Consider the following 7518-nt stretch of genomic DNA (forward strand, 5'->3'; position numbering starts at 1 on the left):
ATAATGTTCAAGACAATAAATGAGAGATCATATTTAATGTTATTACTCTTCAATATATTTTCATATATTGGTTTTATTTTCATTCATAAATTTATTACTTTACAGGGCCTTAGAGGCCATTGAATCCAACCCTTTCATTTTACGGTCAAGGAACCTAAGTCAGAGAAGATAAGTGGCTTGACCAGGACCACACATGTCATACCATGTTATATCATATCATATTATTTCATATCACATCATGTCATATGGTATATGATATATAACATAATGTGATAATTTCATGTAACATATCTGAAGCAAGATTTGTATTCAGATCTTTCTGACTCCATTCCCTGACTCTCTTTTTATAAGTGAGGGATGTGAGGCCTACAGAGGGGAGGTGGACCTGCCCTAGGTCACACAGGCAGTAAGTGAAGCCAGGATTTGAACTCAAGTCTTCTGATTCCAGATCCAATGCTCTTTACTCTGTACCACACTGTCTTTTAACATTAGCCTTTTTCCTGATGTGATAAATTAGGTTATATCACAATACATAGTTTTTCTTTCCCCTATGGTATTTTTAGTGGAAGTAAAAATATTAAAAATTCACACAGATAAAAATCTTGTCATAAATTAAGTGATAGCTTAGATGACAGATATAAAAAATATACTTTTTAAAAAGTCCAAATACATGATATCATGAATATTCCATAAGGCAAAATCAAAAACAAGTGCAGGATCTCCATCCCCATAAATCTTTAACATAAGAATTAACTTCCTATGATAGCTAAAGAAAATTGTTGAAGAAAAGGGACAGAATAAAATATTTTACTGTAGCCATTCCAGCTTGAACACAATGATGCTAATGGAAATGATGTTTTGAAAAGTGAAATTGTTTTTGCTTTTATTAAGTAGTTTGTTACTTAGAAATGCATTTCTAATTTTCATTCCTTGATTATTCTGTATATAAGTGAAATCATATAACAAAATCAGATAGGGAAGAGATACAACAATTTTCTTACTGTCTTTTAAAATTTATTTTGTACCGCCCCCCTTTTCCCTAAGCCCATCAACATAAAGATAAAATATCTATGCTCCTGGAAGAGACTGTTGATTTAAGATTTGGATGAAATTCATAAAATGAAATTATTTGATATGTTGTGAATGAATACTTTGTGAAAATAACCCCAATGACAGCAACTTAATGAGTGCTTACTGATGAGAAGTTAAGGTAATATTTAGCCTCCTGGGCTAGGGGGGAATGTCCTGTTCTGTAGAGAACATCCATCTGGAGAGTCAGGAGAAAAAGGAAAAAGATTTTCAAATCCAGAGTTCATAATGGGAAATGACATGAAAGTGGAACATAAGAGAAGACATTATTTCTCAACAAGATGTTACCTATTTTCCTGTGAGAGTTACTCTGTTTCATTTATTGTGCTGTGTCCTTAATATCCAGCATAGCATAGCATGTTCTAAGTGCTTAGTAAATTCTTATTGACTGACTGAGTCATCTGACAGATGTAATGGTAAAAGATAATGACGTCAATTAAAAGAAATCCACGGTACAGTATTGTATCATTGGAGCTGTGTTATCAAAGGGAGAATTGTAAGGCCTGCAGAGACTCAAAGGACCCTTGAAATTCCTTGCCCTTTGGCACTGAAGACCCCAGCAAAACAAGAAAGATTCACATCTCCTTCTTCATAGACAACTATGAAACAGTAGAGCAACATCCTTCACCACTTGGCAAGAGCAACAAGAAAATGCAGATGGTGTCATGATAGGTGAGAGCACCCAGGAAACTGCACAAAGCAGTCAAACAGAACATCTAAAGCCACATCCTGAAAACAAAAAGGTCCTACAAGACTAGACATACCCCTGGAGCTGCTGGCAGACAAGAGTTTAGAGGAAGAAAAGAAGAAAGGAGGGAAATTCAGAAGGAAGAATGGAAGGAGAAAAGGAAGAGGATGGGAAGGGTAAGGAAAGAGGATAGGAAAAGAAAGGAAAAGGAATGGGAAGGGAAAGGATAAGGAAAAGGAAGGGAAGAAAAGGCAAAGGGAATGGAAGGGAAAGGAAAAGGAAGGAAAATGAAAGGGAAGGGAAAGTAAAGAGAAAGGGAAGGAAAGGGGAAGGGAAAGGAAAGGCAAGAGGAAAGGAAAAGGAAGGGGAAAGGAAAGGGAATGAAAGGGAAGAGGAAAGGAAATAATAAGTTACAGAATAAAGCTAATGAGGCAAGTTCTTAAATTCAATCTCCATATGGATTAGTTAACTTGATTCTCTTTCATTTCCATATCCTATATAACTACAGGCTAACCCTAACCACTGCCAGTCACTTCATTGATGCATCCCCTTGGTCACAAGGGAACCTAGAAGAGGCTTTTTGAATGAATCTGTGCTAAGCAATCACCACTACCAAGAAAGCTGCATGAAAGTCTAAGTCTTTTAAAAATGGAACATTAGCATCATCCTCATATATGAAAGCAGGTGCTGATGTTCATTACTGCGGCCAAAGCTCAGTCTTGGATCACTCCCACAATGTGCTGCTTTCTCCTCCAACAGATTGCCCCCTCTGTCGTCTATATTCTATTACTTATTTTTAATCTTTCTCTGTTTACTAGCTCTTTCTCTACTGCCTACAAACATGCCCATGTCTCCCCCATCCTGAAAAAAAACTCGCTTGATCCTCCCATCCTTGTTAATGTCCTATATCCCTTCTATACTCTGTAACTAAACTCCTGCTCTAGAAGGCCTTCTACAATAGGAGCCTCCCTTTTCTCTCTTCCCACTCTCTTTTTCCAATTACAACCAAGCTTTCCACCTTATCATTCCACTGAAACTGCTCCTTCCAAAGTTACCAATGATGTCTTAGTTGCCAAATCCTGTGGATTTTTCTCAGTTCTCATTCTCCTTAACCTCTCTGCAGACTTGAATACTATTGATAACCTTCTCCTCCTTGATACTCTCTTCTATATTGGTTTTTAGAATACCACTTTCTCCGGGTTCTCCTCCTACCTCTCTGACTATTCCTCATCAGTCTCCTTTGCTGAATCCTCGTCTAAATCATTCCCTGTAATCACAGGTGTACCAAAGGGTTCTGTCCTGGGCTCTCTTCTCTTCTCCTCTCACTTTCAATACTACATTAATTGGGGATCTTATCAGCTTCTACGCACTGAATTACCATCTTTATGCTCATAATTCTTACATCTACTGGTGCTGATCTGCAATCTCACATCTCCAACTACCTCCAAGAGATCTCAAACCTGATATACCCAGTAGACATCTTAAACTAAATATGTCCAAAACAGAACTTGTTATCTTTCTTTTTACACCCTCCCCAACTCTTATCTCCCCTATCACGATAGAGGGCAACTCCATTCTCCCAGATCCACGGTCTCACAACCTAGGAGTTACCGAAGACTCCTCACTTTCTGAGCACCCTCCCCGATATCTAAGCTATTACCAAATCCTATCAATTCTGCCCCTCCAAAATCTCTCAAATATGCCTCCTTCTCTCCCCTGAAACTGCCGCTACTCTGTTAAAGACCTTTATTGCCTCATGAACTGTAAGAACCTGCTGGCTCTCTCCCCACTCCAGTTCATCCTTCATTCAGCCACCAAAGTGATTTTCCTAAAGCACAGGTCAGACCATGGCTTTTCTACAACCTTTACTGTAAACTTTGGTGGCACCCTCTTCCCCCAGGTATCAAATAAAAATTGCCTTGTTTGGCAAAGTCCTCCATAACCTACCCCCACTCCTATCTTTCCAGTTTTCTGGTACCTTACTTCCCAGCACATATTCTTTGCTACAGTGACACTGGCCTCTTGGTTATTCCATGAAAAAGGACACTCCATCTCTCTGAACACTTTCTCTGGTTGCCATCCACTCCTGGAACACTCACCCTCCTTAACTCCACCTATTGACTTCTCTGGCTTCTTTTAGATCCCTCCCAAAATCTCATCTTTTACAGGAAGTCTTTTCCAACCCCTCTTAATTCTATAACTTTCTCTTTGTGATTTCCTGTTTGTCCTATATATTGCTTGCTTTGTATATATTTGTTCACATGTTGTCTCTCTCATTGGATCATAGCTCCTTGGGGGCAGCAAATATTCTTTGCCTCTTTTTGTGCCCCAGTTCTTAGCACCAGTGCCTGGCACACTGTATTTCCTCAATAAATGTCTATTGATTTGTTGATGCAGTTGCAAATCTATAGAATACTAATAGAAAATATTCATATCTTAGGTTCTCTTTGAATATATTCTCTAGTAAAATAGTAAGACAGTTGGGGAATAGGATCATATTTTTATAAAGAAATAGCATATAATTCTGGTGCAAAACATAATCTGTATTCAAAGAAAGGTTTGTATAATTATCTGTAGTAAGGAACATGAGAAGACTAAAAAAATATTATCACAAATAAACAAGGGACAGGTGGCAGCCAGAGCTAAATCTGCTGTTTGAATGAGTCAGAGAAAAAACATGCAGAAGAAAAAAATAAATAGATTTGTGAGATCCAATTGGGCCTTTAACTTAGATCTGTCAAAAGTTTGCATTTTCTGCCCCTCTACACAGGAAACTAAAATTATCTTTCTAAAATGGCCATGAGTAATCATTTTTGCTAGTATATACTGTACATGAATTAAGTGGAATGGAAATCAATGAAGAGTAAAAATAATAAAATAAAATTATCTGTAATATTAGAGAAATATGTGATTGTTTGTAAGGCTGCATGGCCAATGTGCTAGACTGAAATCAGAAAGGCACATTCATATCCCACTTTAGTCACCTACAGTGTGATCTTAGAAAAAAAAAATCATGTAAATACTCTGACTCAGTTTTCTCATTTGTAAATTGGGAATAACAGTACTTACTTCACAGGTTTGTTATGAGAATCACTTAAGATAATCTATGTAAAGTACTTTGTAAGCCTTAAAACAAGATCAAAATGTTTGCTCTTATTTTCAATTAACCAGTAGACCTGACCATTAAAATAAGTTATGAAGTACATCTTTCTTTTACTTTTTTTTCCTTTTCGTCTCATCTTCTTGAGTACTATAACCAGGGAACAACTCAGAATTAATTCATAGTAATTATAACTTTTTCATTAGCGGCAATATGGTACAGTGGAAAGAACACTGGCTCTGGAGGCAGAAGACCTGGATTCAAAGTTTGCCTCTTATATTTATGATCGGTGTGCCCTGAGGTTAGTCATTTACTGTTTCTGGGCCTCAGTTTCCCCATCTCTAAAATGCAATGGCTTCTAACTCGAAATCTGGATTGAAAAAACTGTTTTCAGTTTAGCAACAAGCTTCTTTCTACTCACTCCCATTGTATACCCAGCTAGATCCCCTTTGATACCTTGGCACGTTTTTTCATGGAGACGCATACTGTGCAAATCAATGATGATGATCTGCTACCTATAACACATTTGGGGTACTGGGGTGCCTATTTCACCCACCGCTAACTATTCTTTGGGGAAGAGGTCATGACCCAGAATAATGTTACTTTGTAACTATATGAATCAACTTCCTTCTGGGCTTCTTAAAGTATCATAGCGCTAAATAGGAATTTTCTATTTGCAAACTTTGTTTTCTTGGCTCTGGGATATAGCTTAATTGGACATGATTTAAAAACACGACAGAACAATGTTACAGAACATTTTATTTCACCAAAAAGAAAATGGAATTACATTCATTAGAGTGATTTGACTAAGGTGAAGAAATAAGTTGATGAAATAGAATAGATGTCAGGTTTCTGGCTACTCTATTAAATAGGAATCACTCTCTTCCAAAGGCTAAAGGTCATCCTCTCTAAAGCAGAAACGAAACTTTCTTCTATATTCCTAATAAAGGCACTACCTGGCTATTTGGCTTTTCCTTGCTAATTTTGCTATTCTAACAATTCCATTAAACAAAACATTGTATATGAAAATGCCCCGTCTACTTGAGCATGGAATTTGGATACCAATCTTTTCCCTCCCAACCAGGATATCAAATAAGCTTAAGTCAATGAGATAATTTCATCTTGACTGGTAGCATTTTGTTAACTGTCATTTTATTATTCCCCCACATATTTAAAGTTGAGGGGAAAAAACATCAAGGACAGAAGCTCACTTGTTAGTTTCCACTTTTGTTGTTCAGTTGTGTTCAACTCTTCATGACTGTGCAGACCATATCATGCCAATACTTTCTATGGGGTTTTCTTGGCAAAGATATTGGAGTGGTTTGCCATTTCCTTCTCCAGTGGAATAAAGAAACAGAGTTTAAGTGACTTGCCCAGGGTCTGATCAGGCACAGTTGGATGCATTGTAACTCCAACATTAACTCTAACATAGTCATGCCATTTGGTTCTTTTCAACAACAAAGAACAACCATCACCAACACAACCAGTAAGTATCTGAGGCTGGATTTGAACTCAGGTCTTCCTGACTCCAGGCCCAGTGCTACATCCACTGAGCCACCTAGCTCTCTCATCGGTTATTAGTACTCTCTAGAATTGTCCATTCTTGCTCTACTAGTATCCACAGGAATGAGGTCGCATTATTATTTTTGTTTCTATTTATTTCAATCAAAAAATATAATATTAGGTAAACAGTGTTTTGTGAATAAGCATTAAAGGACAACCAAAATTTTCTTTCTTTTTGTTTCCTTGGCTTTGAATGGTGGGGAGGAAGGGGGAAGAAGAAAATGCTAATTAATTTTTTTTAAAAAGATAAGGAAGAGGAGTTCCAAGGAGAAGTGAGCAAGCCTGCAGGGGTTTTGCCCCAAAAGAAAGATCCAGGAAAAAATGAGGCAAAAAGTGCAATAATAAAAGACAAGCAGGAGGGGTGGCTAGTGCTAAGCATACCCAGGTTCTATTATTGCCTCTCTGCCAAAGAAAAGAGGGTCTTAGAGGTTCTGACTTAAACTTAGCAGCGTAGTACAGCAGAGGTTAATAAGTCCTCACTCAGTGAAATAATAGATGTGTATACTCAGAATATGCTGTTAAAGTTGTTTGTTTGCTGTTTTTATTAATATCAATGAGCCAATTTGAGGAAAAAAGTATCAATTTTAATTGCTTTTTGAGATTCATTTCCTAATTTGGAAATGTTGGAGCTATTGCAAAGAACAGTGTTTGCTCTTGTTATATGGAAGTGTGTATAGAACCAGGGGTTGAGCTCTGGTCCCCCGAAGTACTAAGCTTTCCCCTGGAAAGAGGCCTGAGCTATGTTGAGAATTTTATGATCTTTGGTTTATTGATAATGCTTTTAAGTTCTTCAATAGCAGTAGGATTTGAGCCAAGAATTAGCTGATTTGTATGGTGGAAGAATGCTTGGCAAGCCAGTAGAAGCTTTTTTTTCTGAGTCCAGTGCCCTTAAACAACTTTGTCCTGTCCGCACAGCCCCAGTCCTTTTCCAGGCAAGTGTCCCTCTATTTGACTCCTGATTGAAAGCAAAAATAGAGTCCTGGACCAAGGAAAAATAATGCCCACAAGGATGCATGAAGAGGAATTAGGGAAAATGGTGACACTCATAATCCAAGAGTGGGAGAGACCCCAGAGGAAG

The sequence above is a fragment of the Trichosurus vulpecula genome, chromosome 1 (assembly GCF_011100635.1).
Source record: "Trichosurus vulpecula isolate mTriVul1 chromosome 1, mTriVul1.pri, whole genome shotgun sequence".
Classification (NCBI taxonomy): domain Eukaryota; kingdom Metazoa; phylum Chordata; class Mammalia; order Diprotodontia; family Phalangeridae; genus Trichosurus; species Trichosurus vulpecula.